Source organism: Bos javanicus, chromosome 10 (genome assembly GCF_032452875.1).
Source record: "Bos javanicus breed banteng chromosome 10, ARS-OSU_banteng_1.0, whole genome shotgun sequence".
NCBI classification, from domain to species: domain Eukaryota; kingdom Metazoa; phylum Chordata; class Mammalia; order Artiodactyla; family Bovidae; genus Bos; species Bos javanicus.
Genome location: NC_083877.1, coordinates 79,539,194 through 79,557,132, shown reverse-complemented (window position 1 = coordinate 79,557,132; position 17,939 = coordinate 79,539,194). Strand labels below are relative to the sequence as shown.

General features: G+C 39.5%; 1 protein-coding gene across 8 annotated transcripts in view; it reads right to left on the bottom strand.

Moving 5' to 3' along the window:
• RAD51B (RAD51 paralog B) overlaps positions 1-17,939 on the bottom strand; it is a 734,863-nt gene that overhangs the window by 387,795 nt on the left and 329,129 nt on the right. The gene's annotated exons all lie outside the window — the stretch shown is intronic.

Below are 17,939 nucleotides of genomic sequence, written 5' to 3'. Positions count from 1 at the left end.
TCCCCCATCTCCAGAGCCATTTCACCATATTCTGCCTATTCACCCTTCATACTGTTCCGCATCCATCCCTTCTTTTGAATTCCTACAATTACCTTCTTATTTCAAACATCTGTGTTGTGCTGTGCTCAGTCACTCAGTTGCATCTGACTCTTTGTGATCCCACGGACTGTAGCCCGCCAGGCTCCTCTGTCCATGGAATTTTCCAGGCAAGAATACTGGAGTGGGTTGCCATTTCCTACTCCAGGAACAAACATCAAACATCTACCATTTTACAATAAAGTATTGTTGCAGTCTGTAGATGCATCACTCCAACTGTAGTCTCTCTACACTGAAACATTTTAGGCTTATTTATCTTATTCGTCTCCCAACAAGATTATTTTCATTCTGTCACTCATCGACTCAGATTTTCTCAATGGACTCTGTATTGCCTCATATAAGTGAATAAATCAATTCCAAAAAGTGCCTAACTTCTTAGCCTAACTTTAAAAAAGAATTAATTGCCTTTTGTTGGAAGAAGAAAGCTGAAAACATCAGAGCCCAAAGAAGAAAGTCAAACTCATCTCAGAACATATTGCTAACTGTTACGGATCCTCTCTAATTTTTCCCCACATAATAAATATAAACACTTTACAAAATTGGGACCACAGTGTATATTCTATTTCATAACCTACATTTCCATTCTTCCCTATACCACAAGTATTTCCCCATTGGAATAAATACTTTTACACAGTGTGATTTTAATATCTGTAGAGTACTCCATTCTCTACTTATAGTCTTATTTAATCAGTTTTCTGAGACTTTTCCCCTCAACTTTTCATTTTTATAAATAGCACAAATAAAAATATTCATAAAAACATACTTTATACTCCTTTCTTAATGATCTCCTTAGGATGAATGGCTGTTTTTTTAAACTTAAATTGAATCACATCTTCCACTGCTTCATGAATACAAAACACACTATGAGATTTTTGGCTGCTATGCTTTTACTCCCTTTCTCTTGTTGCCTTCGTGACTTCTCTGTGCCAATCTAAAACAGAAGCAGGCAACATATCTTAAATGTCCCTGTATCAGAAGTCCTCAAAAAATGGTCTCAGAATGACTAACATCCTATGTACTCTCCCAGGCCTCGCTCATGTCTCCCATCTTCCACAGGGCCTTCCCTATAAAAACTGCAGGCCACAGTTATCACTGCTTCCTGATAACCACTGACACAAAAAAGACAGGATATATTTTTCTCTCATTGACAAGCAGATAATGAGTTTGTGCATCTCCACTGGGCAGGTAAGAGGAACATGACATGAAAAGTAATTTACTTGCCAACGGTCTGGTTCTGAGTCTCGGAGTCTGACTTTGTGCCCTAAGATGAGAAGAGTGTTCCTGGGAAATTTTCTGTGATACTAAATAAATCCATCCCTGTTAGGCCCTAAATGTCTGACGAAAGCACGTGCTGACTGGGTGAGCTTAAAGTTAAAACCAAATGGCTTTTAAATAAATGACATGCATGAGTACTTCAGGTTAATGAATTCTCTTTGCAAAACTATCACTAAGATTCAAGCATTTTCCTTTTCATTGCTTTCGGGTAGATCTATTTTACTAGAACTGCACTAAAAGGTCTGAAAGGGGGGCTTTATAGAATCTGCTTTAATAAGTAGATACAAAGATTCATACTTAAAAGATTGATACATTATGTATTAACAGGAACTTCTGAAGGGTATGAAAGTACTTGAGAAAGATTTTTCTTTTAAATTATTCCACTATGAAACTTCCTAATATGATTGCATTTTAAAAACAGATTCATGAGTAAATAGAATAGCAATGAAGATCCAATATTTAAGCAAAGCAGTCAAAACTACTTTGGAGTAAAATTTTTATCCTATCATAGCTTCTGGAAATCCAGTTGCTGCCTTTATATATTTAGAGAGAAAATCAATGTTTTATTTTACCAAGTTCCTTCAAGAAAAACTTTAAGCATAAATGAACTAAATCAAGGGCAGAGACACCATCAGAGTTGCTTTCAAGGCTAATAAGGAAAAAAAGGGTTGGGAAGAGTTCTGCAGTTTAAGTGAGAAAACACACTTTGCAAAACTTGGTGCCTCAGAAGTTGTTTTTGTCAATTTAAGAATTTTCTGTAGTAAAGTTTTATGCACATTATTTACAGTCTTAAAAAGTTAATAGGTAACACTTGAAATAAAATACAGTGACATAGCACTGTCCGTTGCCCTCTCCAAGATGGACAAGTTCCATCAAAGGGAGGTTAGAAGGAAGTAGTTAATACCACTGTAGTAATTTGCCAATCAAAGCCTCCATTCCAACAGCCTCTGTTCTCAGGCTCCCTCATGCTGGACACTGAGATTGGTTTCATGGACAAGGAAGGTGCCACAAAAGAAATGATTAAAAACAACTAGAAGACGATTACTCCTTTGTGACTCCTGCCTGAGAACCTGAAATCTGAGCAGAATTCATCTCAGTTTTTCTGATGAATTCCTCTGCTGCTGTCATGCGGTTAATTCTCCACGTTTTCTACTACTCTGATTATTAAAAAAAAAAAAGAAGAAGTAAAAAGGAAAAGGAGCCAGCCAATATAAACATCAAAGGGTACTCCCACTTCTGTGGCCTTCAGATATTTTCCAGAGCTGGATTGTGGGGACAAAAGAGATGGTGGGGGGTGAGGGAGGGGGCGAGGGAGAAGGAGTTTGCTTGCTCTGTGTTTCCTCTGGGAGACAATGAGCCAAGTCGGCCCCACAATGGCACAGAGCAAGTAGGTGGCATGTTTCATATCATAAGGCAGCAAAGGTTTCCTCAGAAAGGCTAAGAGATGTATGTTCCCTCAGCTTAGCCAAGACAGACCCTGGCTATTGCCGCACCTCAGCGTGTGGAGGATGAGAGCTGGGCCCTCCGTAAAAAGAGCCTAAGTTGCAGACATACTGCACTGGGCCTCAGACCAAAACACTGAAGCGGGTGGGGGTGGCACGGAGGAGGGACGAGGAAGGCAAATTGAGAAACTTAAAACCAGCATAACTTTTCATTTCCTGAACCTAAAGCAAATAACTGTTTGTGGTATTCACTGGAGTTGGAGGGTTTTTTTTTTTTTTTCTTCTTTTGCCAAGCCTGTAGACTCCACAAGCAACTGGAGGGAATGTTGGTCTGAAGTTAATAAGATGAGACTGAATGGGAATAAACGTAAAAACCTACTACATAGATACAAGAAAGAAAACTATTACATGCCTCAGGTCAGGGTGGGAGAGTGACCAGGCTGAACAAGAGTTCATGTGAAAAAGACCTAGTGGATTTTAGCTGACTGTGAACATTATGTGAGCCAGCAGTGTGGCTTGGCTGCTGAAAAATCCAATGCAATTTAAGGCCAGATTAGCAGAGGTATAGTGTTCAGAGGAGGAAAAAATAGTCCTGTGCTGCACTGGTTCGGACACAAGTGGAGTGCTGCCTCCACCGTGGGTGCTAAGTTTCCAAGTATACATGGAAATACCTGGAACGTGTTAAGAGTGTCATAGGAATAGAAAGGGTAGGGAAATCATATCACAGGCATAATTGGAAAAACCAAAATTATTTCAACTGGGAAAAAAGAAAGCTGTGGGCAGGTGAGCTATCTGCAAATACATAGCTGGATAGTTGTTTTGTGGAAGAAAGAGCAAGCATATCTCGAAAGGGCAGACAAATGGGCAGAAAAATAAGGCAACGTAATAAAACATTTTCTAACAATTCAAACTGTTCCAAAATGGAAAAGGCTGTTTTGTCTAAGAGTTACTTCTCCAAGAGTTCAAGGTTTAATGAGCACCTGGCAGGGATGTTATAACTGAGTGTTCCGGAATTCAGAGGGAGACTAGTCTCAATGCCTTGTCTTTCAGACTGAGTCTGAGAACCACGTAATGAGACATAAATAACATTCAAAAGAAAAGGCATCTATCATTTGCTTAAATCCTTCTATATATCAGTGAGAAATGTCATAGTCATTCCACAAAACACTATAGTTTCTTGAATTTGTATCACAATAAGGAAAACCCTGCTCCAGTTACAGTCTTAAACTAAAGAAACACTTATTTGTAGGAATTTTAGCATTCTCATACCCTTTCAAATATTTTTCTTAACCTATTTTGCTTTCTACAGAGCTTGTTTTCAGACACTGCTGCTGCTAAGTCACTTTAGTCGTGTCCGACTCTGTGCGACCCCAGAGACGACAGCCCACCAGGCTCCCCCGTCCCTGGGATTCTCCAAGCAAGAACACTGGAGTGGGTTGCCATTTCCCTCTCCAATGCATCAAAGTGAAAAGCCAAAGTGAAGTCGCTCAGTCGTGTCCGACTCTTAGAAACCTCATGGACTGCAGCCCACCAGGCTCCTCCGTCCATGGGAGACACACCACATGCCAAAAGAGGCATATCTTGACAGCAGGGTCTATGACTTATTCATCTTTGCACTCTTGGGCCAAGCACAGAGCCTGACACAAAGTAGATGCTCAAAAATATTTGCTAACCACGCTAGGACTGTGCGAGGTGCTGTGGAGGCAGCAATAAACAAAACAGGCCTGGTCCTAGCTGTTGTGCAATTTACAGTCCAGGGTGAGCCATCAAGATTAAACAAAGAGTCATACAATGGAACACATAATCATAAAATCACAACAAACTTTTTTTTTATTACTATAACAATTACAGTTAATAAAAAGTAAAGAGGAAGATGAGGGATGAGGGATTATAAAGGGAAATCTAATTTTCTTAAAGCAGTGATCTTTATACAGAGTTCTGCAGGAAAACAGAAGGAGTAGGCTGGGTAAAAACTAGGAAGAGGAAAGAACACATGTATAGGTGTGGCTCAGATCATGAATTCCTTATTGCCAAATTCAGACTTAAATTGAAGAAAGTGGGGAAAACCACTAGACCATTCAGGTATGACCTAAATCAAATCCCTTATGATTATACAGTGGAAGTGAGAAACAGATTTAAGGGATTAGATCTGGTAGACAGAGTGCCTGATGAACTATGGACAAAGGTTCGTGACATTGTACAGGAGACAGGGATCAAGACCAGCCCCAAGAAAAAGAATGCAAAAAAAGCAAAATGGCTGTCTGGGGAGGCCTTACAAATAGCTGTGAAAAAAGAGAAGCAAAAAGCAAAGGAGAAAAGGAAAGGTATACCCATTTGAATGCAGAGTTCCAAAGAATAGCAAGGAGAGATAAGAAAGCCTTCATCAGTGATCAATGCAAAGAAATAGAGGAAAACAATAGGATGGGAAAGACTAGAGATCTCCTCAAAAAAACTAGAGATACAAAGGGAACATTTCATGCAAAGATGGGCTCTATAAAGGACAGAAGTGGTATGGACCTAACCGAAGCAGAAGATATTAAGAAGAGATGGCAAGAATACACAGAAGAACTATACAAAAAAAGATCTTTTTACCCAGATAATCACGATGGTGTGATCACTGACCTAGAGCCAGACATCCTGGAATGTGAAGTCAAGTGGCCCTTAGGAAGCATCACTACGAACAAAGCTAGTGGAGGTGATGGAATTCCAGTTGAGCTATTTCAAATCCTGAAAGATGATGCTGTGAAAGTGCTGCACTCAATATGTCAGCAAACTTGGAAAACTCAGCAGTGGCCACAGGACTGGAAAAGGTCAGTTTTCATTCCAATCCCAAAGAAAGGCAATGCCAAAGAATGCTCAAACTACCACACAGTTGCACTCATCTCACACGCTAGTAAAGTAATGCTCAAAATTCTCCAAGCCAGGCTTCAGCAATATGTGAACCGTGAACTTCCTGATGTTCAAGCTGGTTTTAGAAAAGGCAGAGGAACCTGAGATCAAATTGCCAACATTTTCTGGATCATCGAAAAAGCAAGAAAGTTCCAGAAAAGCATCTATTTCTGCTTTATTGACTATGCCAAAGCCTTTGATGGTGTGTATCACAATAAACTGTGGAAAATTCTGAAAGAGAAGGGAATACCAGACCACTTGACCTGCCTCTAGAGAAACCTGTATGTAGGTCAGGAAGCAACAGTTAGAACTGGACATAGAACAACAGACTGGTTCCAAATAGGAAAAGGAGTACGTCAAGGCTGTATATTGTCACCCTGCTTATTTAATTTACATGCAGAGTACATCATGAGAAATGCTGGGCTGGAAGAAGCACAGGCTGGAATCAAGATTGCTGGCAGAAATATCAATAACCTCAGATATACAGATGACACCACCTTTATGGCAGAAAGTGAAGAAGAACTAAAGAGCCTCTTGATGAAACTGAAAGAGGAGAGGGAAAAAGTTGGCTTAAAGCTCAACGTTCAGAAAACGAAGATCATGGCATCTGGTCCCATCACTTCATGGCAAATGGATGGGGAAACAGTGGAAACAGTAGCTGACTTTATTTTGGGGGGGCTCCAAAATCACTGTAGATGGTGATTGAAGCCATGAAATTAAAAGACACTCACTCTTTGGAAGGAAAGCTATGACCAACCTAGACAGCATATTAAAAAGCAGAGACACTACTTTGTCAACAAAGGTCTGTCTAGTCAAGGCTATGGTTTTTCCAGTAGTCATGTATGGATGTGAGAGCTGTACTATAAAGAAAGCTGAGTGCAGAAAAACTGATGCTTTTGAACTGTGGTGTTGGAGAAGACTCTTGAGAGTCCCTTGGACTGCAAGGAAATACAAACAGTCCATCCTAGAGGAGGTCAGTCCTGGGTGTTCATTGGAAGGACTGATGCTGAAGCTGAAACTCCAATACTTTGGCCACCTCATGCAAACAGCTGACTCATTTGAAAAGACCCTGATGCTGGGAAAGGTTGAGGGCAGGAAGAGAAGGGGATGACGGAGGATGAGATGGTTGGATGGCATCGCTGACTCAATGAACATGAGTTTGGTTAAACTCCAGGAGTTGGTGATGGACAGGGAGGCGTGGCGTGCTGCAGCTCATGGGGTCACAAAGAGTTGGACACGACTGAGTGACTGAACTGAACTGAAAAGGTGTTGAAAAATGGGAAAGAATGAGGAGAAGCAGGAGTGGGATCATGCAGGACCTCACGGATGGCACTGTTATTTCCAGGTTTCATCATCCGTGCAATGGGAAGCCAATGAAAAGTTTTAAACAAGAAGTGGGATAATACCATCATGCTGGCCACTGTGTTGAAAAGGATCAGCACAGTGTATTTCAACCCATTAATGGATCATGAAGTGAATTTAGTTGACCATGGCAGTATAAAAAAAAAAAAAAAAAAACAGAATTAAAAAAATATCAGACTGTGTCATACAGAGTAAAAGTATTATTTCATGACTCTCTCATTTCAGAGTTACTGATAGAAACAAAGCACAGACATATGTGTACTGTGGGTCTCGTGAATGTATTTTTTTATTGTGAGTCATAGTTAAAAAAAGTCGAAAGCCTCTAATGAGAGGGATTAAGAGCAAACCCTCGGAAACCAGTTAGAAGGTGAATGGAGTAGTCAAGAGGGTGAATAAGTTGAGAAGGGGACAGATTCACACATCTCCTGGAGACAGGCATCAAAAGGACGTGGGGATCACTTGTATTTCGAGGGAAATGAAAAGTAGATGTCAAGAAAGATCAGGTGTCTAGTACCCATTAACTTGGAAAAAAATGAACAAATGAAGACAGCACAGTAAACCTAGCTAAAATCTGGAGTTTTCTTCAAACTGTCGAAAACAAGCAAAAATGATCCTAACTACTCAAAACAGTAAAAACTCTCCTTGGTTTCTTCAGTCTCCTCTACATGAGATCTTTAGCAACATGGCCCATGTCTTCTTCAGATTTATATTCCTGCCAAGTAAAGCATGCGTGCTCAGTAATTACAAACTGAATGAATTAATGAATGGAGTAAAATAAAAATGAAAAAAAAATAGTCTTATGGGAAAATAAAATGTCCTGTGTTTCTTAAAGGAACAACAAATCAACTTGATAGATCTTCCTAATAAGTTGCCACTTATTAACAGAAAGTTACATTTTACAAAACTAAAAGAAGAATCTCTTTAATTAAAATCATACTATAAAAGCACTCTTTTTTTTAACTTAAATTTATTTATTTTAATTGGAGGCATCTGGGGAGGCCTTACAAATAGCTGTGAAAAGAAGAGAAGCGAAAAGCAAAGGAGAAAAGGAAAGATATAAGCATCTGAATGCAGAGTTCCAAAGAACAGCAAGAAGAGATAAGAAAGCCTTCTTCAGTGATCAATGCAAAGAAATAGAGGAAAACAACAGAATGGGAAAGACTAGAGATCTCTTCAAGAAAATTAGAGATACCAAGGGAACATTTCATGCAAAGATGGGTTCAATAAAGGACAAAAATGGTATGGACCTAACAGAAGAAGAAGATATTAAGAAGAGATGGCAAGAATACACAGAAGAACTGTACAAAAAAGATCTTCACGACCCAGATAATCACGATGGTGTGATCACTCACCTAGAGCCAGACATCCTGGAATGTGAAATCAAGTGGGCCTTAGAAAGCATTACTACAAACAAAGCTAGTGGAGGTGATGGAATTCCAGTTGAGCTATTTCAAATCCTGAAAGATGATGCTGTGAAAGTGCTGCACTCAATATGCCAGCAAATTTGGAAAACTCAGCAGTGGCCACAGGACTGGAAAAGGTCAGTTTTCATTCCAATCCCAAAGAAAGGCAATGCCAAAGAATGCTCAAACTACCACACAGTTGCACTCATCTCACACGCTAGTAAAGTAATGCTCAAAATTCTCTAAGCCAGGCTTCAGCAATATGTGAACCGTGAACTTCCTGATGTTCAACCTGGTTTTAGAAAAGAAAGAGGAACCAGAGATCAAATTGCCAACATCTGCTGGAACATGGAAAAAGCAAGAGAGTTCCAGAAAAGCATCTATTTCTGCTTTATTGACTATGCCAAAGCCTTTGACTGTGTGATCACAATAAACTGTGGGAAATTCTGAAAGAGATGGGAATACCAGACCACCTGATCTGCCTCTTGAGAAATCTGTATGCAGGTCAGGAAGCAACAGTTAGAACTGGACATAGAACAACAGACTGGTTCCAAATAGGAAAAGGAGTACGTCAAGGCTGTATATTGTCACCCTGCTTATTTAATTTACATGCAGAGTACATCATGAGAAACGCTGGGCTGGAAGAAACACAAGCTGGAATCAAGATTGCCAGGAGAAATATCAATAACCTCAGATATGCAGATGACACCACCCTTATGGCAGAAAGTGAAGAGGAACTCAAAAGCCTCTTGATGAAAGTGAAAGAGGAGAGTGAAAAAGTTGGCTTAAAGCTCAACAGTTAGAAAACGAAGATCATGGCATCCCATCACTTCATGGGAAATAGATGGGGAAACAGTGGAAACAGTGTCAGACTTTATTTTTGAGGGCTCCAAAATCACTGCAGACGGTGACTGCAGCCGTGAAATTAAAAGACGCTTACTCTTTGGAAGGAAAGTTATGACCAATCTAGATAGCATATTCAAAAGCAGAGACATTACTTTGCCAACACAGGTCCATCTAGTCAAGGCTATGGTTTTTCCTGTGGTCATGTATGGATGTGAGAGTTGGACTGTGAAGAAAGCTGAGTGCCAAAGAATTGATGCTTTTGAACTGTGGTGTTGGAGAAGACCCTTGGACTGCAAGGAGATCCACCCAGTCCATTCTGAAGGAGATCAGCCCTGGGATTTCTTTGGAAGGAATGATGCTAAAGCTGAAACTCCAGTACTTTGGCCACCTCATGTGAAGAGTTGACTCACTGGAAAAGACTCTGATGCTGGGAGGGATTGGGGGCAGGAGGAGAAGGGGACGACAGAGGATGAGATGGCTGGATGGCATCACTGACTCGATGGACGTGAATCTGAGTGAACTCCGGGAGTTGGTGATGGACAGGGAGGCCTGGCGTGCTGAGATTCATGGGGTCGCAAAGAGTCGGACATGACTGAGCAACTGAACTGAATTACTTTACAATATTGTATTGGTTTTGCCATACATCAACATGAATCTCATCAATCTTCAAAAGTCTCTTCTACCACACTGTCGTATTTCCTCTTTCTGTGTACCAAAGTGCAAGAGACTCAGGTTCTAAATTCACAGCCTCAACATTACTTTGATTACTTCCATTACTTGGTAGACAGTGGGTATAATCTTTAGTTTAAATGGAAGTTATGAGTCATGGAGAAGATCCAAGAATCTAAAGCCACCTAGCAGTAAAATCCACAGCAATCCACTCCTTGCCTTCTGGTCGTAGTTAGTCATGTGACACTTTGATAAGACCCAGCTGAACTAACATACTTTGTTGACCTGGGTACATATGAGCTGCCTATTACATTTCCTCTCCCTCCTGGGGAAGACATAATGTCTTCTACTTTTACTATATTGTCCATGATATTAGCAGTTCCAAACAAAGGAGACACTTAAGATTTCTTGACTGAAGGACTAGTAAGATGAAAATGTTGATCTCCTGACTTAGAGGTTGATACACTAGACTCTGCTTCCTTCATCAAACTGTATTGGCTATGCATGCAAAATAGCATGTCTTCCATTACAAAATAGCAATTGCCTCTTTCCAAAATGAAAAACATTTTCCATTGTAAGCTACACTTGCAGCTGTGATGTTGAAATGTCCCTCAAGTAAAGATTTTTATCTGTGTTGCAAAGGGGGAAAGTGTAGCTCATAAGCTTAATTCTTTAAACAAATCCAGTAACTCTGTTCCTTTGGTCCCAGACAGCCCTCTTGGCTTGTTTGTTTTAATGTCCCACGCTATTTACCCCAAGTTCCTGTAATAATCTGTCTAGTGCGTGTGATCACATTAAGATAGACTATTGTTGGCACAATGAATATGATCCCTATTATCTCTTACAGCTAACATGCCATTCTACGTAAAAAGAGCATTGAAAATGTGGGTACCAGGAGAGAGGAAGCCCAGGGGTAAGAAGCTTGAAGGAGGCCTAAACAAGCATGTTCAGTCGGAGAAGCTCATTCTCCAGCATTCTTGTCTCAACCTGACTTGGTCAAACAGATTGGAGGCAGGTATCACCTCTTGTTCTGGCCAACTATCTATCTTGATCTTTGGGTATCTTAGAAAAAATGCAAAGCTGTTATGTCACACTCTGTCACTGAAAACTTGAGGTGTTCCTTTTCAGATCAACACTATTGTAAAGAGATTTCTGAATTTGATCAAGAGTTTTCCTCTCCATCTCTTAGCCCTTCCTCACAGCAGTTCTGAGAAATGTTATGAGAAAAGTTTCCTTATGTTAATGGAAAAACGAGAGATGCACACAGCTTTGTATCAAGTCAATCATTTGGATGCTGCATGAAGATAGAGTCCCGCTCCTCAATAAGTCTGCCTCTCATAGAGGAGTAAAATGTGCACAAAATCAATTAAAATACAAGGTAGAGAGAAATAAGTGCTTCAGTAACAGGCCAAATAAAATGGTTCAGTGAGCAGCATTTAAGTCCAGGTGGTAAGCAGAGGCAGAAGGTACTGATGGAAGGAGTACTTCAGCCTTACCTCCAAGGATGTCAAGTACTGTGGAACACCAGCCTGAAGTAATGAGACAGGCTGGGACCGAGACCTGGGACCCTTTGCTAGCATGCTTGATCCTGGACAAATGTCTCCTCAAGCAACAAAACAAAAGAAATAAGGGACTAATAATAACCACATGCATGAGCAGTTGGGACAAATTATGAACAACAAGATACAAAAAGACCAAAAACCCAATTGCCACTTCTTAAGAGGAAGGAGCAAAAACAGGGTACTATGTATGTTCCCTGCACACAATACCACCAAAAGGATGGGCAAAACACCTAAGCCACCCTCAGGCCCAACAGCTGAACCCACCGCTACCCTCACTTCACAAAAGGAACCAGCTTGTCCCACCTCAGGGAGTGAGCAAGCAAGGGAACCTGTTACTTGTGCTCACTCCTTCCTGCTACAACAGGAACCCTGATAATGCTTTGCCTGAATTTCCTGTCTAGCCTCTTATCTATTTCTATTGATTAAGGAGGCCAAGAACTCAGGTTGGTAACAGTAACAGCAAAATCCAAGCCACACAGGAGTGTGTGCTATACTTAGGGAACCACATGAAATTAGTGTGGCCCGTGGAGAGGGCTCACAAGGGATCAACTGAAGAGTTAAAAGCTCATGTAAATGAAATGAGCTATCATTTCATTTCATTTCATATCATTTCATATCACTATCCACAAAAAAGCTATCAGTAAAAAATAAATTTGATTTTAAACTTTGGAAACATTTTGAGTGCCTCAAAGAAAAAGCAGCTACCCAAGCTTTAGTTTTATCCAAATTCAATTTAGGATGAAGTTGACAAATCAACAAGTCTGAGAGCATAACCTCTTACTCAATTCTTAGGTTTAAAAATATTCATTCACATGCATGATCAATTCCAAAATTCATTCACAAAATGATCCTATTCTAATTCCTGGATATCACCCCCTCTTTTAACAAGGGTAACTCACAAGATGAATTCTCATAAAATAGGATATAAAAGCTTAAAAAAAGAGAGAGACTGACATTTAAGGTCTCAACCATTAGTCTGAAGGAGTGGGGGAGGAGGGGCAGTAAAAAGGGCTGCCTGGAGGGATCTGGTCTGACTGTTTACATTAACATCAGCAGAAACATATGGTTAAAAACAGACAACTTGAATTCTAGATAGCAAAATGTGCTTTCAGAGAACCAATATATAACTTTTAGTGATAGTGACTGACATATAAGAATTAATCAAGTTTGGGACCAACTGAAAGGAATAGTCTGAAGAGTACTGGCTTAGTGTTCTATTGGTTATCAGCTGAAACATAAAGTTTATAACACGATCATTTCAATTCAGAAGAGTAAAATCTGTTCTCCAAGAGGCCAATACACAATATTCAATAACTTTTGAAAGTCACATGAAGTCCTCTTTTCACAATGAAAGATGAAGGAGATCCAAAAGGAAGACCTCATGAAAGGCTCCTTTCAAACAGTGGCCCTTGCTGCATCCTCTTGATTAAGGGCTCATAAATAAAAGGCAACAACAGCAGCAACTTATGATTAACCATGGCATAGTATTTCAAACAGTGAATAACATTATAGTTATTGCAACCAACAAAAAACTCCTTACATTGGTTCAACATGACCTTGATTTTTGTCTGGCCTGTAGGTGACCCGAATTGAAGAGAGATGCCTGGGTTGAAATTTAACTCAGGGTCTGAGACGCTATATCACATGGCTGGAAAGTCAGTAATGTTGCAATTTCAGGAACCCCTGCTCCACTCAATGTGATTGGATGGTGTAAGGGTGAATCTAAGAAGAGCAGTGAAAAATAAAGGTAATTGGTCAGTCTAAGACAGCCCCTGAATAATGTCCAAACATTTGTGAACAGTCTGAATAAACCACTCAGGTTATTTTTAAACAACCAAGGTAACTTTACTGCCTGCCATGGGCAAGTGCCCTCTAGATTAACATGGTAAACAACTCCTGAGTGATTTATGACATAAACTCTTTCTCTGCCCTTTACTGAGGGCAGAACTCTTCAGGAGAGCAGGAAAAGGCTTTACCTCTTGATTTATAGGTTAAGACCAAAACAGTCTGAGTTTTTCTGAGTATGAGAATCTATGCTTAAATAAGACCTGGGCTTTAAAAGAGAGATCATACAAGACAAGGAAGAAAGGGTCTTTCATTATCTGCTTCCCTAGAAGGTATACACTGAGAAGCTGCCAGTGTCTTCTCAGTCTTAGATAAGCTAAGGCCTGATTCTAAGAACTGTTTTTCCCCTGCCCACAACAGATGAAACTAAAGGAGAGACTGACTTTTCTCATTTCACCTGGTAAGTAGTCATATCACTTAGTTTTCAGTTTCTTAACATAGACCTCAAATTACCTTTTATTGGGTTGTCCTATTAAGTGGCCTGATTATGCAATAATTTCAAACTGTTACACAGAAACTCCAGTTTCCATAAAGCAGATCTATGACCTCTATAAAACCATAATCATGGCACATATGATTAATTTTTGTCTGTTTATCACCAGTTCACATCTTAACACAATTTAAGATTTAAGCAATCACATTTCTGTTTCCAACTCTGCTAACAAAACCACTCAGTCCGTCTAAAAATGAACAATAACATTTGTCTAACAGATACATTCTTTCAGCATATTTCAAAAAGCCTACAGTAATAGAGCATTAACTAAAAGCATTTGGATAATCAATATTGAGAACTAAGGAGATATATATTTCACAGGAAATAAGAGTTTCCATAAATCTTCCATTTCATTATTACTAAGGAAATATATGATACAAATATACACAATATATTTATAAAACAGAAACTCACAGACATGAAAAACAAACTTCTGGTTACTGAAGGGAAAAACAGAGGGGGGGGGGATAACTTAGGCATTTGAGAGTAACATATACACACTACTGTAGATGAACAACAAGGACCTAGTGTGTAGCACACGGAACTATACTCAGTATTTTGTAATAACCTATATGGGAAAAGAAGCTGAAAAAGAATATATACATATATAACTGAATCACTTTGCTGTATAACTTATGCTAACTCTACATTGTAAATCAACTATACTTCAATAAAAAATAAATTAAAAAAAGAAACATATGACATTAACCACAGAAAGAACTTCAAATTTATTAGTCATTTAAATTTATGGGATAAATTGCTAGCTTCTAGAAAGATTATGGATTAGGGTTTTGAACAGTTCTGAGCACAGAACAGATCCTAAATGGACACTCATTAAATTGAGCAGTCAGTCACAGGGAGTAAAAACTAATTTTTTAAGAATAGAGAGATGAGATAAAAGTCTAACCTGAACTTGGTACCTTTGTGTTCCCAAATCTAGAGTGTCTTGCACATCAAAGAGGCATCAACAATGACAACGTGAATGAATGAGGTGATTGATTGCTTAGTTAATTAATGGAAGAAGGGCAGTTGTATAATAAAACTAAGGCTGAAAAGGGAAAAAGGTATCTGAGTTCATAAGGACAGAAAAAAACATGCCCATTTGGTTCTATTGTTTAGCTATTTCTAGATATACTTTTCAGAGTGAAAGAGTTTGTCACTCAGTCATGCCCGACTCTTTGCAACACCATGCGCTATAGCCAGGCTTCTCTGTCCATGGAATTCTGTAGATAAGAATACTTGAGTGGGTAGCTGTTCCCTTCTACAGGGGATCTTCCTGACTCAGGAAGAATCAAACCTGAGTCTCCTGCATTGCAGGCGGACTATTTACTATCTAAGCCACCAGGGAAGTCCCAAAGAAGAGTTTATAAAAGGAATCAATGTAAAGTACTATTTCAGCCTGGATTTTTCTAGCTCAGAAAAGGTATCTGGGCCAGCCTCATTTTAAATAGGAAAGTGTGTTTATTTCCTTGGAGAGCCTAGTGTAAATTAAAGGAATTGATTTCAGGATCATTTTTCAAGGAAGATTACTAACCCTTTTGTTAAGTCAAATTACTCTGAGCAAGTTTTCTGATATTTAGCTTAAAAAAACATACATAAGTACTATCTCCTTTACTATGTTGGCAACTCTTAGTGGGATAAGCAATTTTGAAATTAAACATCCATTTCCAATTTCTTAAGCAGTCTAAATCTAGATTTAGGAATTTAAAAGGGAAGGCACAGTTGCTTTTTACTACAAGGAATAAATAATAAGGGGAAGGCAGTTTGATCCTAACCATATCTCTCTGCTAATACCTCAAGTCTTAAGATTTATATTTTCCAGTAAAACTTTATCAAATGGGTGAGTGAGTGAGTGAAAGTCGCTCAGTCGTGTCCAACTCTTTGCGACCCCATGGACTAACCATGGAATTCTCCAGGCCAGAATACTGGAGTGGGTAGCCTTTCTCTTCTCCAGTGGGTAGCCTTTCTCTTCTCTTTCTCAATCCAGGGATCGAACCCAGGTCTCCTGCATTGCAGGTGGATTCTTTACCAGCAGAGCCACAAGGGAAGCCCCAAAACATTGGAGTGGGTAGCCTATCCCTTCTCCAGGGTAGCTTCCTGACCCAGGAATCAAACCAGGATCTCCCGCATTGCAGATGGATTCTTTACCAACTGAACCATCAAGGAAGCCTCATCAAGTGGATAGATAAATGGATAACATTTGTTTTTGTTCATGGATCCATAATTGCTACTGACAATCCATAACTCCTACTAAGGAAATTCGTACTGAGTTATATCTCTTCACTTTTGAGGCTAGTGGCAAGGAAGTAAACAAATATACTTGGTCACAGTCCTAAAAAACAAACAAACAAACAAAACAAAACCTTTATTGTCCCCTTCCCATAGAGAAATCAACACTAGATGGACTGAGGAAATTATAAGTGTTACTAATTTCACTGAAGCACTTATTGAGTATCTCTGGAGAGAAAGGATGAATAAAATATGGTTCTTAAATTCTAAAGGCTTACAGTTCAGGTATGAATTCAGACTGGTAAGGTAAGTTTCACTCTAGCATCAGAACCACCGAAATAGAACCAGCATGGAGAAGAGAGAGGAGTTCTTTACTCTGCCTAGGGAGTCCAGCAAAATCTCACCAAAGAGCTGATGAACATACAAACTCCACCCAGCAAGTGAAGTCGCTCAGTCGTGTCCGACTCTTTGCTACCCCGTGGAGTATAGCCCACCAGGCTCCTCTGTCCATGGGATTTTCCAGGCAAGAATACTGAAGTGGGTTGCCATTTCCTTCTCCAGGGGATCTTCCCAACCCAGGGATCGAACCCAGGTCTCCCGCATTGCAGGCAGATGCTTTAACCTCTGAGCCACCAGGGAAGCCCTCCACCAAGCAAAGCTAGCAAAATGCATCTTCACAAAGGGTAAGTCAATGCAAAAACACAAAGGTAAGAGTCAGCAAGAAAGGCAGTTTGTGAAGCATGTGTACATGAAATGGGATGCTGGGAGTTGAAACTGGAGAGATGAGCCAAGAAAATCTGACCTATGAAACTAATGAGTTTGGATTCTATTCTGTAGAAGAGAAATTGAGAGATGTTTTTGGAGAGTGGCTGGATCAGATGTATTTCTCAGTGGATAACTCATTCCATCTTTCCAGGGCAGATCAACATCACCCTTAAATCCAATTAGTTTTCACAAGCCCTGTGCTGGAAAGAATGCCAGGATGGGGGGAAAAAATTACTTTTCTGAAGTCATTAATTCATGACTCATACTATCAATACAACAGTCACAAGTAATAGGTTGGCCAATAAGAATGTAGGGCCATGGCCAAACTGAAAAAGCTCTGACTTTAAAAAAGGTTTTGCCTTATTTTTTGAATCACTCTCCGGCTCTCTTGTTTTTCACACTGTAAGTTATTTACCATCCAGATCAGGGTCTCAGGGTCTGTGAAAGAAAATGAGAAAAGTAGGGAAACGGGTATCAAAAATCCTCCTATGAAATATGTTCAAGATGTAATGATGTAACATGAGGAAAAAAATGTGCAAAACAGTATGTAACATAGAAACACATTTTTGTTCAGAAAATTCATAGTAAATGCATTCATATATGCATTGAAGAAATGTAAAGGACTATACACAAACTTGCTATCAGTAGTTAAGTCTAAGATAATGGGGGACTAGTTCTTTTTCCCCATAATACAGTTCTTAAAAGTCTGAATTTTATGAGTATGTACTACTTTTACAAGCAGAAAAACCACTGAAGGATCAATTTGATTTAAATAAAACCTTTCGACAGTGGCCTATAATCACAAAGGTTGTGGGAAGCCAGATAAGTGAACTAAAGCCCTTCCATGTGACAGTCACCACTAACAAGCAGGTCTGCCCCATTTCTATGTGGCCAACATAACATATCAAAGGCAGGGTTTCTAGATTAGCAGACAATCCTTATTTATCTCCTCACTTTCTTCAGGAAAATGGTGTAATTCCTTCCTAAGGTCATTTTCCCCCCCCAAATGTGGACGTTCAAGTGATTATTTTAATACTGAATATTTTACTGTTAGTCTGTATGA